Source organism: Dermochelys coriacea, chromosome 4 (genome assembly GCF_009764565.3).
Source record: "Dermochelys coriacea isolate rDerCor1 chromosome 4, rDerCor1.pri.v4, whole genome shotgun sequence".
Taxonomy (NCBI): domain Eukaryota; kingdom Metazoa; phylum Chordata; order Testudines; family Dermochelyidae; genus Dermochelys; species Dermochelys coriacea.
Genome location: NC_050071.1, coordinates 101,570,277 through 101,591,747, shown reverse-complemented (window position 1 = coordinate 101,591,747; position 21,471 = coordinate 101,570,277). Strand labels below are relative to the sequence as shown.

At 43.8% G+C, this 21,471-nt stretch overlaps 1 protein-coding gene and 1 long non-coding RNA gene across 6 annotated transcripts in view; one reads left to right on the top strand and one right to left on the bottom strand.

Moving 5' to 3' along the window:
* Positions 1–3,438: 3,438 nt before the first annotated feature.
* On the bottom strand, positions 3,439–20,732 carry LOC122460071. Its single transcript, XR_006281134.1, has 4 exons — positions 20,722–20,732; positions 8,258–8,260; positions 5,484–5,490; positions 3,439–3,558 (listed from the first exon to the last, which is right to left on the bottom strand). It is a non-coding gene; the product is annotated as an uncharacterized LOC122460071 (long non-coding RNA).
* The window catches only part of C4H4orf19 (chromosome 4 C4orf19 homolog), a 64,474-nt gene continuing 54,981 nt past the window's right edge, over positions 11,979–21,471 (top strand). For 2 of the 5 annotated variants that reach the window (XR_006281130.1, XR_006281131.1), the window contains exon 1: positions 11,979–12,485. The gene's annotated coding sequence lies outside the window, so the exon portion shown is untranslated. The remainder of the gene's footprint in view (positions 12,486–21,471) is intronic. The other 3 variants (XM_038399951.2, XM_038399945.2, XM_043513974.1) reach the window with 3 other exon arrangements.

Sequence of the window (21,471 nt, the reverse complement as noted above, 5' to 3'; positions counted from 1 at the left end):
CTGTTGAGGTTACAGGGACAAACCATCCCGATGAGTCGAAAGAATAGTAAATATGGCAGGCGACCAGCTTGGCTTAATGGTGAAATCTTAGCGGATCTTAAACATAAAAAAGAAGCTTACAAGAAGTGGAAGGTTGGACATATGACCAGGGAAGAGTATAAAAATATTGCTCGGGCATGTAGGAAAGATATCAGGAGGGCCAAATCGCACCTGGAGCTGCAGCTAGCAAGAGATGTCAAGAGTAACAAGAAGGGTTTCTTCAGGTATGTTGGCAACAAGAAGAAAGCCAAGGAAAGTGTGGGCCCCTTACTGAATGAGGGAGGCAAGCTAGTGACAGAGGATGTGGAAAAAGCTAATGTACTCAATGCTTTTTTTGCCTCTGTTTTCACTAACAAGGTCAGCTCCCAGACTGCTGTGCTGGGCATCACAAAATGGGGAAGAGATGGCCAGCCCTCTGTAGAGATAGAGGTGGTTAGGGACTATTTAGAAAAGCTGGACGTGCACAAGTCCATGGGGCCGGACGAATTGCATCCGAGAGTGCTGAGGGAATTGGCGGCTGTGATTGCAGAGCCCTTGGCCATTATCTTTGAAAACTCGTGGCGAACGGGGGAAGTCCCGGATGACTGGAAAAAGGCTAATGTAGTGCCCATCTTTAAAAAAGGGAAGAAGGAGGATCCTGGGAACTACAGGCCGGTCAGCCTCACCTCAGTCCCTGGAAAAATCATGGAGCAGGTCCTCAAAGAATCAATCCTGAAGCACTTAGAGGAGAGGAAAGTGATCAGGAACAGTCAGCATGGATTCACCAAGGGAAGGTCATGCCTGACTAATCTAATCGCCTTTTATGATGAGATTACTGGTTCTGTGGATGAAGGGAAAGCAGTGGATGTATTGTTTCTTGACTTTAGCAAAGCTTTTGACACGGTCTCCCACAGCATTCTTGTCAGCAAGTTAAGGAAGTATGGGCTGGATGAATGCACTATAAGGTGGGTAGAAAGCTGGCTAGATTGTCGGGCTCAACGGGTAGTGATCAATGGCTCCATGTCTAGTTGGCAGCCGGTGTCAAGTGGAGTGCCCCAGGGGTCGGTCCTGGGGCCCGTTTTGTTCAATATCTTCATAAATGATCTGGAGGATGGTGTGGATTGCACTCTCAGCAAATTTGCGGATGATACTAAACTGGGAGGAGTGGTAGATACGCTGGAGGGGAGGGATAGGATACAGAAGGACCTAGACAAATTGGAAGATTGGGCCAAAAGAAATCTAATGAGGTTCAATAAGGATAAGTGCAGGGTCCTGCACTTAGGATGGAAGAATCCAATGCACCGCTACAGACTAGGGACCGAATGGCTCGGCAGCAGTTCTGCGGAAAAGGACCTAGGGGTGACAGTGGACGAGAAGCTGGATATGAGTCAGCAGTGTGCCCTTGTTGCCAAGAAGGCCAATGGCATTTTGGGATGTATAAGTAGGGGCATAGCGAGCAGATCGAGGGACGTGATCGTTCCCCTCTATTCGACACTGGTGAGGCCTCATCTGGAGTACTGTGTCCAGTTTTGGGCCCCACACTACAAGAAGGATGTGGATAAATTGGAAAGAGTACAGCGAAGGGCAACAAAAATGATTAGGGGTCTAGAGCACATGACTTACGAGGAGAGGCTGAGGGAGCTGGGATTGTTTAGTCTGCAGAAGAGAAGAATGAGGGGGGATTTGATAGCTGCTTTCAACTACCTGAAAGGGGGTTTCAAAGAGGATGGCTCTAGACTGTTCTCAATGGTAGCAGATGACAGAACGAGGAGTAATGGTCTCAAGTTGCAATGGGGGAAGTTTAGATTGGATATTAGGAAAAACTTTTTCACTAAGGGGGTGGTGAAACACTGGAATGCGTTACCTAGGGAGGTGGTAGAATCTCCTTCCTTAGAGGTTTTTAAGGTCAGGCTTGACAAAGCCCTGGCTAGGATGATTTAACTGGGACTTGGTCCTGCTTTGAGCAGGGGGTTGGACTAGATGACCTTCTGGGGTCCCTTCCAACCCTGATATTCTATGATTCTATGATTCTACAACACTATTTTTTATCCTTTTGATAGATAACACATTAGAACCCACTATGCATAAGTTGTGGCGTTACTTGATCAAGTTAACTTTTTTTTTCCAGTTACAGCACCAATGTTAAACAAATTGTGAACCTAAATATAAGATGTAGAATCTATTTTGAATTATATATTTAAATTAAATACATTATGGAATTAATATATAAAAAACATTTAAAGCAGCACAAAGTAAGAACACACCTAAAGTATCAAGTATGCTAATTAAACACCTAATCATGATTCATGTGTAATCGAAAGACAAGGAAAAAACTGATATACAAGATGTAACTGAATATGACCAACGAAGTTAAAACATATAATACAAAGCTTGTGCTGCTGGTGCTGTGGGACATTGACGCCCAGAGCAATGAGACAGCAGGTATGGTGCGCCACATCTACCGGGATAACACAGGGGAGGCAGCCAGGGGCAAAGGCAGAGGGAAACCCGCGCCTCGTTCCCTGGCTGAGCGGTGGAGGTGGCCCCTCATCCTGCGCTTGTGATAGCATCTCGTCAGCCAGTGCTAGCAGCAGTGAAGGGGGTAGGGGGAGGGCTAGCCCCAGCTGCCTCTCGGCAAACTCAGAGACTCGATTGGGTGGCTGAACTTGCTGGCTTGTGTCTGGGGCAGAGCTGCAGCCCTGGGGGAGGAAATCTGGTAGCACAGAGGGAGCTTGTTCCTCTTTAAAGTCTCCCTGTCCTCAGACCTACAGCCAGAAGGCCAGCACAGCAGCTCCCGAGGAGGCAGCAAGCTCCGCAGTTCCCAGGCTGCTCTTGCTGACGCTCTGCCAGACCGCCAGACCAGCAGGGCGCAGCAGAGCTGCGGCAAACTGTCACTGTCACAATGGGGGCCGGCGCTCTGGACACAGCCGCAGCAGCAGAAAACCAGATTTTTTTTATCTTAATTATTATTTAAAAAATACGTATCTATCTCATCCGCCCAGGCCCTTTTAAATTGCCGGACCCCTGGGCAATTCACCCCTTTGCATCCCCCTTCCCCTGTCGGCGAGCCTGGCTCTGCCTTTGCCCTACAGGAAAAAAACATATGTACACCAGCCCCCGAATCCTTTCAAAGTATCCCCTGTGATAACTAGCCCCACATCACTGGATACCCACAAAAATCCCAGATCCCTTGTTCCCAAAGGAATGGTGTACTCCCGTTTACCAATTTTACCTTAAATCACCATTCCTGTGTGACACACAGCACTTATAGTAATTATAATAAAACAAAAGAAAATTTAAGAAAAAAAATTGAGCTTTAAATAGAAGTGAGTGAGTGATGAGTAATGGAAACAAATGATTACATATAATATAAAATCATAAAATATGAACTACGGCCTAAGTGATGGAAATGTGAACTACAGGGTGAGTGATGGAAACAAATGGTTACATATAAAATAAAATCATAAAATGTGAACTACGGCCTAAACTTATTAAGAGTTACCTTCCCTATCTAATACAGTAGTTTCTCACCCCAAAGTTCTCAGATCATTCCTGTTCACTGCCAAGTGGTTTTCATGTTTGTAGTTTGATGGTTTTCCCATTGACTTTTCTGAGTTGGTGCAAGGGTGCAATTGAGCAATAAATGAAATAATCAGCTAGCAAGAGAGGGGTGAAAACTCCCTCCCATGTGAATGGGCCATTGCCAAGACATATGATTCCCTGGTGACCAAATTTCATTCCAAGACCATAATGGCATAATTTTCAGTATAGTCACACTATTCCTTAAATATTACCCATACACACACATTACAATGTTTATGAATATCGACAGGTTACAGGCTTTCAGTGGAACCTCACATGCTACCCTTTATGGATAAATACCATGAAAGTGGTGTATTAGGTATAGTGAGTCTATCAGGACTGAGACAGGAGTAGCTCGTAATGAACAGTGAATCCTTTGCCAATTGGGACCAATGGGCCTCCCTATCACAGCACTGAAAGGCATGGCAAACCAGTTTGCAGAAAATTACTCCAGCCTAGGAAAGCACAAGTTTGAAATGCCTTCAGCATAAGACCTCTGCACTCTCATTCCCCTAGTACAGCACAATGCTTCATTTGTAATGAAAGAGGTGCCGGGGATCAAGTAATTTTTTTACATCCATAACTGATGCAGCAAGCCCAGAAGTGCCAAGCCTAGAGATGCTGGGGCTCAGCACTGGCAAGGCCCTATGCTGCCCTCCTTCCCAAGCCCACGTGGAGAGGACATATTGGGCGGACTTGCTATGGGTACTGTGGGCTGCTCCAAACTGCAGAGCAGCCTACAGGCAGCCCTCAGGAGGCTGTTGTAAATTGGCGCACCTCTGCTCTAATATACACTGTGAACTGCTTCCAAAATAACAAGGGCACAAAGCTGGCTTAAAGCACAGAATTTTAACCATTATCTTAAATTAGATTGTAAGATCTTTGGAGTAGGGATCATGACATCTAGTGTTTGTGCAACACACAACACAAAGGGACTGCAATCCCCACTGGGGCCGTTGGGCATTACCATAATGGAAATAATAAATAACTCAAGTTATTAAAATTCTGAATAAAGCCTGTTCAGCAATTATTCAGGTTGCATGTTAGCAGAGAGAAAGGGCACCATTCTGAAAGGGCCTTTCTTTGATATACTTTTCTGAGTCTCTGTATCGAGCAATGCCAGCTTGATTTTTGATACACCATTTTTCAGGTAATCAAACCAAAATGTGTGCAAGGCCCTCTGGATAGTTCAAATGAAGGATTCGTTATCAAGAATCACTGTCAAGTATTTAGACTGCAAATGTGACCCACTTTAAAGTTGTTATAATCCACTGAGGAATGTATTCAAGATTATTGGAATACTACTTTCTAAAGTACTGAGTGGCTAAAGAAAGAAGTAATGGGATACAGAGCTTCTCACCTTTAGATTACCTTTTAAATGTGAAAAGAAAAGAAGTACTTGTGGCACCTTACAGCTCAGTTCATCGATGAAGTGAGCTGTAGTTCACAAAAGCTTATGCTCAAATAAATTTGTTAGTCTCTAAGGTGCACAAGTACTCCTTTTCTTTTTGCGAATACAGACTAACATGGCTGCTACTTTGAAACCTTTTAAATGTGGTCACTTTGGTAGTCACTGAAAGTCATTCATTACCATTTTACTGCAGTTTAGTGGCCATGTGAAATGAATTGAAGGTCTCAGGCTAGGTGTTTCTAAATCACAATGTCCAACCTCTCAGTATAGAGCACATAGAGACTAACCCTTTGGTTATGAGCCCTCCAGGTAAACGTCTGAGCCATCTTCTTAGGAACAACGGCAGAAAGCTTCCCCTGCTGCTGCCATGCAGTATCTGTACTGCGATGAAACAGAGACCTTTACTACCCAGGAGTGTCAGCTTGGTGCTGAATTCACCTAAAAGCAAAGGCCTCAATCCTGAATTGCATACAGGAGCTCTGCCCCGATCCCACTGTCATGACCTGCCACACACTAGTACTGATATTATTTTGACACAGACAAAAAGTAGTAGGTCTCTGCTCAAGTGGCTTACATGCCAAGGCCCTGATCCTCCACATTTCAGTACATGCTTCACTTTAAAGTCCTACTGACTGTAATGGAACTTCTCACAGGCTTAGAGCGATGGTATATGTGAAAGGTTCCAGAATGGGGCCTCAATGACGAGCATAACCGAGGCCTCAATGAGCATTCTAGGTGCATTATGGCATAGATTAAAATGCAACATCCCAGAAGACGATGCCGTGTGGAGATCATTTTTGTCTATATATTTTAGGAGGGGCTAGTAGTGCCACCTATTATTAAGGTTGCCCGACACTTCCTATTATAAGACTGTTTTCAATTGTTTGTAACTTTGCCAAACTTTAACTGTTTGAGCTGAAATATTCCACGCCAGGTGTCTGCCTCAGGCTGATCTTTTTTGGAAAATTTCAGCCAAAATGGTTCAGCTGTTTCTGAGAAAGAGGTTAGGGCAAAATAGCTTGTTTTCCCCAATTTAAAAAAGCCACAGCTGCTGGGGGCTGGGGGGCAGGAATCAATTGGGACAAGGAGCCTGTGGGGGAGATTGGGACAGGAAGCTAAGCAAGGGGGAGGAGGAAAACTGGCACTGGGAGATGGGATGAGGGAGGAGACTAGAACTGGGAGCCATGGAGAGAAATGGGAGTGGGGCCATAAAGCCAGTAGCTGGGGGGAGATTGAGATTGGCTAGGCAAAGAGACTGGAACTGATAACCAGTGGATGGGGTAATGGGGAAGAGTGGGGAGGCAGATCTGATGCAAGTCAGGGTGCAAATGAGAGAACTGACACTGGCTGAGCAAAGAGATTGGGACAAGGAGCTGGGAAGAGGTCACACTAAAATTGGATGGGGAACCCAGTGGGGGAAGACTGGGACTGGGAGCCATTGGGGATGGGAAACCTGGGTGGGAAGGCGGGGACAACTGGAGGACAGGAAGGAGGAGAGAGACAGATTGGATAAGGAGTCAGGAGGGGGAACTAGGGAGTGGCTAGACAAGGAGACTGGGACTGGAAATGAGGGAAGACTGGTATGGGCAGTGCAGCAGGGCAAACCTAGGATTTGCTGGGCAACAAGAATGGGACTGAGATAAGAAGCCTGAGGAGTGGACACTGGGCCTGGCCAGATGAAGAGAATGAGACTGGGATGAGGAGCCAGGGTGGGAGAAGGACGAGTTGGAAGGGAGAGGCAAAAGAGGTCAAGGTTGGGGAAAATGGGGCAGAAGAATCTGTGCTCACTAGAGGACACTCTGCTCTAGAGCCTGGAATGGAACCCAAGGTTCCTGAGACTCACCGTTCCTCTGCCGTTAGCAAATATCTGTGAATCCCAGCAGCAAAATGTCTCATCCCCCTCAAATGCTGGACTACAGGATGCCAGTCTATCACTGCTCTCAATTATTCTGTTAGGTTAAGTGGCAGAGGTCTGTGTCATGAATCTAAAAGTTCCAAACCTGCCGATGAACAGTGGGTGGGAGTGTCCATATGATGCCACATAACGGAATGTGTGTTTGGGGTTTTTTTCAGTTTGCTTTTTTAAAAACCTAGAAAATTATACACAAAACAATTATGCTAAAAGAACACCATTAACATTGCAAAGTTAAGCGCTCAAAAGTTAGAAAGTGCCAGAATAAAGTTTGCCTGAGCAACCTTAATTCTGTCCCATTATCCTATGTATTATGATACAATGTTTAATTACAGAATCACATATTATGATGTCCTCAGAACCCCAGCCTCATAAAGTGCACAAGATGGAACTGCTGTAAGGATGAATCAGGGCTGTGCAGTGAAGAAGGCTGTTGTCTGTGTCATTTATTAGAGAAGATGGACAGTGTGTACAATTTGAAGTAATGGAAACGGGAGGATCTAGACCCACCCACATTAAAGGCCCTCCCCTTCAAGTAAGGGGAGAAACCACTAAGTCCAAGCTCCAGTTGATTACAGGGTACAACAAAGGAGAAAAGAGGATTGGGAGGGAGGTCAAAGGTAGAAAATCCAGGAATCAGAAGGGAACACCTGAGCAGAGAACCCCGGAGAGAAGCCAGTGCTCTTCTAAAGCATCCCAGGAATCAGTGGACACTGCCCAGGGGAACTCTGCACAGAGATGTAACTAAACAGCTGTCAGGGATGGTCTAGAGAATACATATTTCTGCCTTGAGCACAGGGGACTGGACTAGTTGACCACTCAATGTCACTTCCGATCCTATGATTCTATGAACAAGGGAACAAAAATAGGCCCCAGTCACAGAGTACCTGCCCGTCCAGCTTCCTATTCTTGGTGTGATGGATGGCCATCTTGGCCAGCACCAAGAGGAGGCTGACAAGGAGGTCCCAGGACTTTAACAAGTGCAGCTAGAACCTCAGTAAGAGGTTCTGGAAAAGCCAGAATATGGACGGCAACCAGATGCACCCTACAGACCCAGGGTGTCTCTCTCACTGCAAAAGGGACAAGAGTCGGGGAAGTTGTGAACTGTGCCAGGTATATGCTCATACTCACGGTTCCATGAAGGAGCCAACTGATATCTCCGGTGGGCCATGGAACCAGTGTGGAGTACACACTGGCCCACTAAGTTTCCTTGCCTTCCTCAGGTGGCACAGGTCCTGCCACTTGGTGTCAGGGTGGGACACGAGGGAGAGGAAGTGGATGGTACGAAGCACGAGCGCGTACAGATGTTCTCCGGGCACAGTTCAGACGTGGACAGGCTGGATATTGTTCACGGGACATGTCAGGGTGGCTAGGAAGGTTCAGAGGGCCGGGGACCAATGACAAGGTCCGGAGGTGAGAGATAGGTGGGGAGCACCCTCCTGCAGAACACGCACAAGCAAGAGGAGCAGAAGGCAAGGCTTCCCTCACCTCCTGGAGCATATAACAGGGGACACACAGGATAACAATCCCATGAGCTGGCTAAGTGCTGGGGGGTCCACCCAGTCCCTCCAATCATAGTCCAGGAGGTCTCTGACTCTGGTGACACCGGCCAGGACCAATCTCTCGTGCAGCAAGGGGAACTCTATCACCTGCACACTATGGTGTGGATTGTGTAGCAGGGGCTCTCTGAGAAGATCCTCCTTCTTGGTGGCTGCTATGGACCTGGTCACAGAAATTAGCTTCCAGGTCCTGAGAGGTCCTGGTAGAAGACGAGCAGCTCAGAGAGATCTCAGGGGATCTCTCAGGTGGAGATAAAAGAGCTGCCGGTCGTATCAGAGCCCTCAGAGGTGGCAGAGAAAAGAGTGCACCAGCATACTCCAGGCTGGACTATCTGCACCATAAAGGACTCTCTGCAGGACCTGAAGGCAGAAGGCATGGACTTAACTGCAGATGCAGACCAGGCCCTGTCTGCACTCCCACAAGAGGAGGCTCATGACCCCTGCAGAGACCCAGTGCAGCCCCGGCGAGAAAAACTCCAGGATCATCTTCTTTGAACAGTGTGTAGTAAATGAGGCAGGGGATTGCAGGAAAAGAAACAACAGTCTCATGGTTAAGGCGGTTTAATGCTGACCTATAGAACTGGATTTTATCCCTGCCTGTGCCACAGAGTACCTATGTGATGCTGGGCAAGTCGTTTAACCCAAATTTTACACTGATGATCACTAACTCTGTGTTACTCATTTTCTGGGTACCTGACTTGAAACCTTAGGGTCTGATCAGCAGAAGTGCTGAGCACTCTCAGATGCAACTGAAATCACTGGGAGCTGTGCATTGAAAATACAAAGTGCTATATAATGTTAAGTACTCTGAAAAATCAAGTCCTAAGCATCTCAAATTGGACACCCACAATTAGTGGATACATCCGCTCACCCCTCCTTCAAGTCTCGCTGTGTCTCAGTTCCCCATCTGTAAAATGGGGATAATAATACACTCTCATCTCACAGGGATGTTGTGAAAATAAATTAATATTTGTGAAGAACTCAGATACTATAGTGATAAGCGCTGCAGAAAATCCCATAAGGAAATTAATTAATTAATTAGAAACAGAAATTAATTCTGTCTTCACAGCAGCAAATAAGGCCTGGGACCACCCAGTGAACAAATGAGGAGAAAACAAAATATTGAATTAAGAGAGCACCACCTATGCTATGCACTGAATGAGGCAGGGTCCTGTGGAAAAAAACAGTATGTGATCATATAATTAAAGTCTTATCATAATGCATACACACATGTAGGGGCTAAATTAAGGTTATACTGGTAACCTTAATTCTGGCATTTCCTAACTTTTGAGGGCTTGACTTCGCAACCATAATAATATTCTTTAAATATTTTTTATTTAAAAATAATAGTTTTTATTTTTTGTATGTTTTTTGCAGTTTTTTGTATGTAATATACATATGTAAAATAAAGACAAGAAGTGATTAGAACAAGAAGGGTCAGATTGTGAACTCCTTACCATCTTGGTAAGCACTAATTCACATGAATGACTTCAGAAGGACTACTTGGGTGAACAACTCCACACCAGTGTGAGTAGCGGGTCCACAATCTGGCTCAAAAGTTTTAGGTTAAATAAAGACTAGGAATTCCATGTGTAAGTCCAGATCCTCCCATGCTTACTCATGCTGACCACCCTGTTCCACAGATAACCACATTGAAATCACTTTCAGATCAGACTCTGGCTCATAGTGAAGGTTGTCACCTGTTACCTGCTCATCTCACTAGGCTGAATCCTGATCCCACTCAAAGGCAAAGTAACATAAATGGAAGCAGGAGCAAGCCCATGGGGCCCAATTCTGATCTCACACCAGTGTAAATCAGGTGGAAGCAATGTAAGTGAGATATGCATGCCATATGTGCCTTAGTGCAGCAGGGGTAACAAACAAATGTGGGTATCTCAAAGTATACCGGCTGTCTCTGTGAAGTCAGGGTCACTTAGTGTACATTCCAAAACACCCACAACCTTGCGGCAGCGATTTTCAGAGCTCAGGTCACCTGACTTGGGGGAAGTCTCAGAGCCCAGGTTTCAGCCCCAGCGGGAACATCTACACTGCTATTTTTAGCCCATAATGCATGCTGGAGTTCAGTTGACCTAGGCTCTGACACTTGCTTCCATGGAAGTTTTTTTGCAGTGTAGAGGTACCTGCAAGAGACTGATGATTCCTTGCCAACAGAACCTTGAAGTTGGAACCTTCATCATAGTTTAATGCAGGCTTTTTAATTTAAAACATTCCTGATTCTTTAAGTCTATTTTCAACCAAGCTAAAAACGTAAGAGGAAGAAATAAATGTGCCAAACAGCTACTGTAGAAGTTATTGGAGTTAGCATGCAGTCTGAAAGCTCAGCTATGCTTAGCCTTTAAATAAGCCTTTTTCTATTTACATTAAGCACATCCAAAGCAATTTTTGTTAATTTGTTTACTGGCATCTTATGTTTAGCCTTTGAATATGTAGCTAGAGAAAGGGCAGCTGTAAGAAACTGAGGCTAGGTGGCGCAGTTGTTTTACACATTAATGTTTCATCTTCCAAGCCCTGTATCCAGTTTACTGAGGCCACAAGTGAAATGAATCTGATGTTCTGAAATCTATACCATCCCCAATGCACATCAGAAAAATCACCATCGGACAACTCCTGCACACTCTACACACATGAATTGTCAATAGGATTCCTCACATGAGTAAGGTTTCAGAGTAGCAGCCGTGTTAGTCTGTATCCGATGAAGTGAGCTGTAGCTCACGAAAGCTTATGCTCTAATAAATTTGTTAGTCTCTAAGGTGCCACAAGTACTCCTTTTCTTTTCACATGAGTAAGGCAATCAGGATTTAGTGGCACACTTTTTAGCATGATCAGTGCTTTCTTCTCACAGAAAGGACAAGGACTGCAGTAACTGGGTATTGCTGGTCAGATCAGAAGTATGCTGGCAAAGTTGTATAGTCCCATACATATAGCTATTGTTATTTTCTAATGCATGATAGCAATGCACAGTAGAGTAGCTGTACCCAATACTATCAGCCCCATTTTCATAAGCCCTAAAACAAAAACAAACAAACCAATAAAAAGGATTTAGCAGAATATTTCCAAAGTCTCATCTGGTTAGAGAAAAGTACGTGGGCAGTTTTGAACCCACAGCTCTGAAACAACCAGCTGGGATTGTACAATGTTGTTGTGATGCAGCAAGTTCCTTCCAAGACTCAGCCTACAATCTCTAGGAATATCAAGAATCAGTATTTTAACTGAGGTGACTGGAGAAAACTTAATTTGCCTGGCTGCCTGCAGGAATCTCCTAAAATCTCTCTTCTTACAACTAAGCACTCCCTCCTTCTTACAACTAGAAGTGGGACAAGTAAGCACTCTCCTTTCATATCCTATCTGGAAGTAATACCACACCCAGAAGGCAGCTGTTCCAAGAAAACCAATAACTTTTATGAACAGGTCTGATGTCACCCCTGTAGGCATATCTCTCAGCTGTAGGACTGAAATCTGAGCAGCAGCAGCAGCACCCAACATGGTGGTGACTATAATTCAGTGCCAGGTAAAAATACCTGATCTGAGAGGGGAACTTTCTGGTCAGCTTAGTTTGTGACTTGGGAGAATCTAATATATAGAATACTCAAAATGCAGCAAAAGTCTGGGGGTACATAAATTGCCTTGGAGGTTTTTTTATACAAGTTACGCACCCAGAGAAAAGGAATAACATTTTCTTTTTTTATACTGACCATAAAACAACAAGGTTTGTAAAGTTTCATATCCAGCTTGCAGGTAAAGGGTTACAGCTTCTAGGAAGTATTAAATTCAAACTTTAAAGGATTTTATTTTCATCTACAGTCACATGATACCTTCATACCCAATGACACTAACTACAGTGTCTCATTAAGAGGTCATGCAAACTCTCAAGCTAAACAAGGCATTCTTACATATTTAACATTCAAATGCAGAAACCAAGCTAAGCCATGGGAGATTGTAATCAGAAAAGAGCTACACTTCCTGACCAACACAAAAGCTGCAGGTAGGAAACGTTCTTGCTCTTTTATGTTTTAAACTTCCAAATGTTAATTGTACTTTCAAGAGAAATTGTTTGCTGGACATTTACTGCACTCTGTTTAGTTTTAACTTTTAGAAAAATCTTTCTAATAGTTTTGTCCTGAAAATATTTAAACTCGTTGATGTTTCACCTGTTACAGGGACAGTATTGTTTTCCAGACAGACACAGACCGCTTAGCAGAAAACCAAAGCAGCTCAGATACCTTCTTTTTAAACTACTTCTGACTAATAAAAACCTAAACCTAAAAAGATTTTTAAGTTAATTTTTTGTATCTAACTGGTCATGTTAGCAATTATTAGGGTGTATTTTGAAATAATAGTTACTATACTCTTTATGTCTGAAAACAGAGGATTTAGGGAACCACTGATTTTATTTATGCCTCCTATGAATTGCGTAGTGTTTGAATCACTTCAGTGAAACTGTGGTTTAGTGGATATGACTGCCCATTAAAATTATGTAATTCCAGTTTTCTCCCTTCTAGAATTTGGTGCACCTTTGTGAAAACCTGCAAGATAAATAAGAGGCAGGTGGAGGTGGGGAGGGGACTTCAAAAATCTAAAGACAGAGCAGAATCTAGAAATGGAGGGATGCAAGTAGTGATTATAATACTTCAGTTAAAACTTGGGAAATCAGGTATGCAAGTTACAGCAAGCCATGTTAACTTACACATGGAATGGCATGAGGTTTCACTGACCTTGTCAATATCATGGAGGGTCATATTTTCACTTTTGTTGAAGAATTTTTCTAGTGTACAATGTTAGGCAAAAACGGAGCTCTTTCTCTCTCTCTGTCTTGAAGATCTTGTCTTTCTACCTATGTTTTCCCTTAAACATCATAATTGTTTCAGATAATGCACTATCCACTCACCATTATGTTCCCTTCACAGGAATGCAGTACTCCATCTTGTTTGACAATGCTACCTCTATTTTCCATAATATTGTCCCTTGGGGATTCCTGTTGCTTCAAACAAATTAGTAGTGTTTATTGATTTACAGTTTATAAACTACAGTAGTTCTGGCAGACAGGTGATGGGTGCAAGGAAGGTATTTTTGTCATCTTTCTGTGAAAAGCTGTATAAAGTGTTCTCGTCCCGTCTGCTATCAGCAGGTATTAAAAGCAGAGGAGAATAATAATACTTAGCACTACATTGCATTCTGTGGCCAAGTTTTCTAAGTGTTCTACAAAGGAAGCTATTGTCACCCACATTTAACAAATGGGGAAATTGAGTACACAGAGGAGTTATCAGCTACATTTTCAAATCTGGACACTGATTTTTTGTTCACTTTGTAGGTGCCCAGTTTGAGACATCTTGGGCCTGATTTTCAGAAGGGCTCAGTAAAATCAGGCCCAAGATGTCTTAGTTGGACATCCAAAAACCTATAATCAGCCAAGATGGTGTCCACTTTTGAAATTCTGGCCAGAAGTGATCAGTATAAAGCCACATAGTGATTCCGTGGCAGAGCCAATAACAGAATTCAGCCAGGTCTATTAAGGCTGTGGGGCCATATCAGTGTTCTGAGTGTATATTGCTCTTTAGAAAAGAACAGCGAGATTTGCAGGCCTTTGAAAACCACCACAGGCATAATCTTGCCGTCCTTACCCATGAAAAACTCCCATTGACTTCAGGATTAGACTTCAGGTTCCCACAGAGTTCCTACTGCTTTAAAATTGGTTAAACGAAATACATAACAATTAAATAGTGATAAGCAAAGGGAATGGATTTTTAGCATAAAAGTGACAGCTGAGACCAGGACAAATTTCATGACAGGATTTAATGTTGTCATATAAATATTCTAAAAACATGTATCCTGTCCAATGACCTTTCAGAGATTAGTGTTTGAAAAGAAGAAAATTTTATGTTTAAATGACCCTACCATTTGTTTTGTTTTAAAGAGGGGTTGGCCTACAGGTAGTCAATGAAATCCTGACTAGCTTCAACCAATTGCATATGTGTTTTATTCAAACCTCACTCTGAAAATTAGGAGTATTAGCCTAACCATGATGTTATTAAGAGGTATTTGCACTTATTGGGCCAGATCTCCAGTTGGTGTAAACAGGCACAGCTCCATTGACTTCAGTAAAGCTGCAACTGTTTAAACTAGTTGACTATCTAACCCATTAGAAGCAGGACACATTCAGCTGTGTGCCTCATGGAGTACCTAAACAGGGGTTGTGTCATTAGCTTTGCTGCACTGCCTGATATATTATTATTGTTTGTATTACAGTCACATCTAGGAACCCTAGTCATGGACTAGGATCTCATTGTGCTAGGTGCTGTTCAAACACAGGACCAAAAGACAGTTCCCACTCCAAAGAGCTTATAATCTAACCATAAAAATTACCTTAGGTCATATTCTGCTCATAACTACACAGGTGTAAATCTGGAGTGATTTCAGAAGGGTTACTGTAACTTTACACAAATATAATTAAGAATAAAATTTGACCCAAATCATTCACAAGATCAATACAGAAAATTCTTCAGGTTAACATAAGGGGTGTATTTGCATACCTGGAAAGAAAATGCACCAAGAGCTACAATCATCCCATTGTAGAGATTCCAATGGAAAAGGGGCACTGTGTCTTTTAAGTGACAATGTCTATTATAACCCTTCTGTTTTACGTAATGTTTGTACACATTGGCTGGGTCATGGAACACCCATATTTAGCAGCTTAGTCATTAAATCAGCTACATGTTTCATTATGTAAAATGTTCTTAGCCTGTGAGTTTCAGAGACATCATAGTAAATATTTGCATTGCTTGTGAAGCATGACTTCAGCTGTCATCATACTTACAGATCTAGAATGAAAGAAACATGATTTTTGAACGAGAGAAAAAAGCCACAGCACTTTCCTAAGAAACCAGTGCAACTGACATAGATGCACCTAGCTCTTCTTTAGCAGCTCAGCTGTGCTTTATAGCAGTAACCTAACAATACCTACTGTAATTAGAATTTCTGCTATGCCATTTATGACACAGTCCCATTTAACTTCTTGCTTTGTCATTTCATGTAAGCACAGAGTCAAATGCAGCGGTGCCTTATGGGACAGGCATGGTAGATTCATACAAATCAAATATTCCTTCTGGTACACAGGCAATGAGGAATTCTTGGAAATTAAGAACCTGGGGCCAATTTTTAGTGGAGGGTCCAAACAGGCAGAAGTGTTGAAAACAACCCTTGTACAATTTCCGCATTGCCTCTTCTGCCTGCTTTCTATTCCACTAGTAATACTTTTATCTGGGAATAGTGTTGCTGTTACAAATATCACAAAGTATTTCACAACCACTTACAGTGTATCCATAGGTTTCAGAGTAGCAGCCATGTTAGTCTGTATTCGCAAAAAGAAAAGGAGTACTTGTGGCACCTTAGAGACTAACAAATTTATTAGAGCATAAGCTTTCGTGAACTACAGCTCACTTCATCGGATGCATTTGGAAAAATTGGTGGAAAAATTTCCACCAAATGCATCCGATGAAGTGAGCTGTAGCTCACGAAAGCTTATGCTCTAATAAATTTGTTAGTCTCTAGGGTGCCACAAGTACTCCTTTTCTTTTTAGTGTATCCATATGCACACACAAGTACACAGCCTAGGGGTACAGAAGGGTCTAATGGTCACCTTTCAAGGAGAAACGTTTGTGCTTGGGGAAGCTAGGCAAGGAATGGCCTGGAGAACATAAAACAAAAGGCCAGAAAGACAGGAGGGAAAGTCTACAGAGCACTTGGGTCTGTTCCTGGCTCTGCCACTGCCCTGCTGTGACATTATGGGCAAGTCACTCTGCTCATTTCCCTCTCACACACCCCTGGCCTATTTCAATGGTAAGCTCTTCAGAGGAGGGATGGTCTCTCAGTAGAATGCACAGTACAGTGTCCCTGCCTTGCTTCAGGTCTGAGGTGCTACTGTGATACAAATAAAGCCCATTAAAATGCAGACAACTGAAACAATGGGAAGAATATTATTTAGTCATATTATAAACACACCCAGCTCACAATTTAGCCAGGATACCAGAGATAACACCTCAACTCCTATATGTCGTCTGTTTACCTGAGGTTTGTACACTGCCATTCATCACCTGAATCTCTGAGAGCAATAGTAAAGTTCTCAGTGAACTACACAGGGGGCATGTCTACACTAGCAACGTTAAAATACTGCCACGGCAGCTACGTAGTCACGGCACCAGTGCCGGAAGAGAGCTTCCCAGCGCTATAAAAAACCCACCTCCATGAGGGGAATAGCTCCCAGCTCTGGAGCACTGCCACGTTAAGCGCTGAAACTTGCAGCACTCAGCGGGGTGTTTTTTCACACCCCTAAGCGAGAAAGTTGCAGGGCTGTAAAGTGGCAGCGTAGACGAGGCCAGAGACTCTGGCTCTCCTTCCCTCTTTGGGGGGAGACAACTTTGCATGAGGTGATGTTGTTTATTCATTCTGTCACAGTGCTATAGAAGTGCCGTTGGATTTTTAGTTAAAACTAACAATCAGAATTTCAGTCTAACTTTTCACCTAAAAAAAGGAAGTCCTGCAGCAGTACAGTGCTATATTACACCACATAGGACGGGAGTACTGGTTTCATACTGACTCACAGGCAGAGTCCCACTTCCTGAATTAACAGCACCCAATCCAGCAGCACATGGATTTTCTCCCATCTAAACAGTGGCCTGGCTTAACAATCCTTACTTAGCTCAGGGAAACTCGGAGAAACACAGCCCAAAAGTATGGATGCAGGCAACAATGCCAGTGGACAGAGAATGGTTGATTATTGTTGTGCTAGAGAAAGCAAGCACTGAGAAGTTAGAGGAGACAGAATTGAAGCACAGACCATTTTTCCTTGCTGAAGGCTGATGTCCAAGTGGGTATCAAGAAAGATTTGGAGGAAGGGTTGAAAAGGATGACTTGAGGTCATAGAGGTACCAGTGATGTTGTCAATATTTCTGGGGATTGAATTCAGCATTCTTTCATTTGGACATGTGGAAAAACTCATATTTTGTTGTGAATTGATCACATTGTTTGGGAGAGTATGAATTAAATGCATAAGCAGTAACAATAGAAAGCAGATATATATAAAAAGCAGAAGTTTCTCTTAATGGCTGACCTTTGTCTCCTCCACTTTTTCTCCAGCAATTTATTTAGTTCCCTACCTCTCATATTAGCCATAAATAATTGCTGTGGAAGTGCAGATGCTTTTTGCCCTGGTTATAAAGAAGTTTTATAGTCCTGTGTTCTGTTGTAAATTGACATGTAAAATTATTTTGTGGTTCTGGGGGGAAAAAAAGAGGTAGGAGGCTTCTCATGTCTCACATTATTCAGTATCACTCTATGGCCACGTTGGAATCCTCCCCATTCGTTTAAAAGAGATGTGTATTTTTATTAAGGTAAATAGTGGGCCAAAGTAGATATGTTGTACGCAAATAAGGCTGATTCCTTGCTGTAGCAGACCACTCCAATTGACCTCTATGCTTGTTACTCAACTTCTGCAGTGGAGAATCAAGCTCAAAGATGAAGGCAAAGTAGAGAGTTCTTGGTCTTATTTCAGTCACCCTCTCTCACCCTGAGAAGCACTCCTGAAGCTAACAGGAGTTTTGCCACTGACGTCAGTGAGAGCAGGATCAGACCCTTTTTCAGCAAGAGGGGGAATGAGTGGTGTACAGCCAGACTCCATACAGCTTTGCAGACTGTTCTAGTGACATCACAAAATTAACCAGCTGAAAGGAGAAACAGAGCTAGAGCAGAGATCGTTGCAATGCAGCAGCAGGTGCTTGCCCCAGTGATTCAGCTCCACCACAGCTATGGGGCCTCTGTGTATCTCCCCTGGCTACCACTTCTCCCCATCTCTCCACCACTGCTATATCTAGGGCCCTACCAAATTCACGGTCCATTTTGGTCAAATTCACAGTCATAGGATTTTAAAATTGTAAATTTCATGATTTCAGCTATTGAAATCTGAAATTTCACGGTGTTGTAATTGTAGGGATCCTGACCCAAAAAAGGAGTTGGGGGGGGTCCACAAGGTTATTGTAGGGGAGATTGCAGCACTGCTACCCTTACTTCTGTGCTGCTGCTGATGGCTATGCTGCCTTCAGAGCTGGGCAGCTGGAGAGTGGCAGCTGCTGGCCGGGAGCCCAGCTCTGAAGGCAAAGCCACCGCCAGCAGCAACACAGAAGTAAGGATGGCCTGGTATTATCACCCTTCCCTTCTGTGCTGCTGCCTGCAGAGCTGGGCCCTCAGTCAGCAGTTACCACTATCTGGCCACCCAGCTCTGCAGGCAGCAGCACAGAAATAAGAGTGGTATGGTATTTTGCTACACTTCGGCGCTGCTGCTGACAAGGCGCTGCCTTCAGAGCCGGGCACCTGGTCAACAGCTGCCACTTCCTTGATGCCCAGCTCTGAAGGCAGTGCAGAAATAAGGGCTGCAATATTGCGACCCCTGTAAAATAACCTTGCGACTCCCCTGCAGCTCCCTTTTGGGTCAATTTGAGAAACGCTGGTCTCCCCCATTAAATCTGTATAGTTAAGGGTAAAAGCACACAAAAGACCAGATTTCACGGTTCGTAACAGGTTTTTCATGATCATGACTTTGGTAGGGCCCTAGCTATATCACACTTGGGGGGATAGGTGCTAATTCTGAGGTGTGGCATCTGGATGCCAAGCACACCTTGCTCCTGGAAGATTGCTCACTTGTGGGATCCCTAGTGCTTGCTCTGAAGTGGCCACACCAGCCATGTAAACAGAGGAGTGTGCCAAGTCTGACTGGCATGTGCGGAGTCACATTCCCACAATCACCATGTACCTTTAGGCTGTCGATACTTGGCCCCTCTGACAGTTGGTCTCCCCCTCCCCAGACAATACTATGGTATTTGCTGCTCTTCTAAGGCTGACCCTCCATCCCCACTACGAGCCATTTTGCGGCATTGGTTTCACAGCAGTTCCTTTGGGGCTGCCTTACTTTGTGCACTTGTTAATGCCTGAGCTCTGCTGATTTCCTGCTCCCAAGTTTGGGTCTGCCAAGGCCCTTCTCGCAGTGGTACTCCCCAGGGTAGTGCTGCCTGCACATGGGAAAGCTGGGAGCAGACTAACTGCCTAGCAAGAGCCTTGCATTCAGTGCAGCAGATGGTGTGATGAAAGGGTCCAAAGTCCACAGCTCTGCTGCCTACTGCACCTTTTATGCTTCTTAGCAACTCAATATTGCCAGGTACTCAATGCAGTTTCTTTTACCGTATTCTGTAAAATGTTATCGGCTCTTAACTCCTGAGCCTGATTGTGATCTCACTTCCACAATCCTAACTGCTCTGATTTCAAAGGAGTTACTCCCATGATATACTCTTGTGAGTTCAGCATACAGCCCTGTGGATTTCAGACTCTTGAAGTAAACTGAAAGACTGCATCTTTATAACTCAATGGAAAATGAGGTTACTGTGTCTTTAAAATTGACAATTTTTCATTGTCCTTTATGCCTCTATTTTTGGTTTAGCTGCTTTGGGTGGGGCATGGAAAAAACAATATTTACCTGTAGTGTAGCTCTGTTCTTTGCATATTAGTTTTTGTATTATCTTCCCCCATGTGAATTTAGCAGATGTCGGACTGACTGATGTCAGCCCTTCGCTTCAGTTGTCGGAAAACGTGTTCATCTCTGCTAAACATTAGCAGTCTAATAGTGAATATGTTACGTCTGCGTTGTTAAGGTACACATTGAAATGTCAGCAACAGATTCACAGGCAAAGATGGTCAAAGAGCAAAATATGGTAGGAGCTAAAACTACCCACCCCAAACAGGGTCTCCAGAGGCACAAGGACCTACTGTCACACACATGACAGGTTTCAGAGTAGCAGCCGTGTTAGTCTGTATCCGCAAAAAGAAAAGGAGTACTTGTGGTACCTTAGAGACTAACAAATTTATTTGAGCATAAGCTTTTGTGAGCTACAGCTCACTTCATCGGATGCAATCAGTGGAAAATACACTGGGGAGATTTATATACACAGAGAACATGAAACAATGGGTGTTACCATAAAGACTCTAACAAGAGTGATCAGGAAAGGTGAGCTATTACCAGCAGGAGAGCGGGGGGTGGGTGGAGGGGGAACCTTTTATAGTGATAATCAAGGTGGGCCATTTCCAGCAGTTGACAAGAACATCTGAGGAACAGTGGAGGGGGAGAGGAAGGGAGAATAAACATTGGGAAATAGTTTTACTTTGTGTAATGACCCATCCACTCCCAGTCTTTATTCAAGCTTAAGTTAATTGTATCCAGTTTGCAAATTAATTCCAATTCAGCAGTCTCTCGTTGGAGTCTGTTTTTGAAGCTTTTTTTGTTGAAGAATTGCCACTTTTAGGTCTATAATCAAGTGACCAGAGAGATTGATTTGTTCTCCAACTGGTTTTTGAATGTTATAATTCTTGATATCTGATTTGTGTCCATTTATTCTTTTACGTAGAGACTGTCCAGTTTGGCCAACGTACATGGCAGAGGGGCATTGCTGGCACATGATGGCATATATCACATAGGTAGATGTGCAGGTGAACGAGCCTCTGATAGTGTGGCTGATGTGATTAGGCCCTATGATGGTGTCCCCTGAATAGATATGTGGACACAGTTAGCAATGGGCTTTGTTGCAAGGATAGGGTCCTGGGTTAGTGTTTTTGGTGTGTGGTGGCTGGTGAGTATTTGCTTCAGGTTGGGGGGCTGTCTGTAAGCAAGGACTGGCCTGTCTCCCAAGATCTGTGAGAGTGATGGGTCATCCTTCAGGATAGGTTGTAGATCCTTGATGATGCGTTGGAGAGGTTTTAGTTGGGGGCTGAAGGTGATGGCTAGTGGCGTTCTGTTATTTTCTTTGTTGGGCCTGTCCTGTAGTAGGTAACTTCTGGGTACTCTTCTGGCTCTGTCAATCTGTTTCTTCACTTCAGCAGGTGGGTATTGTAGTTGTAAGAACACTTGATAGAGATCTTGTAGGTGTTTGTCTCTG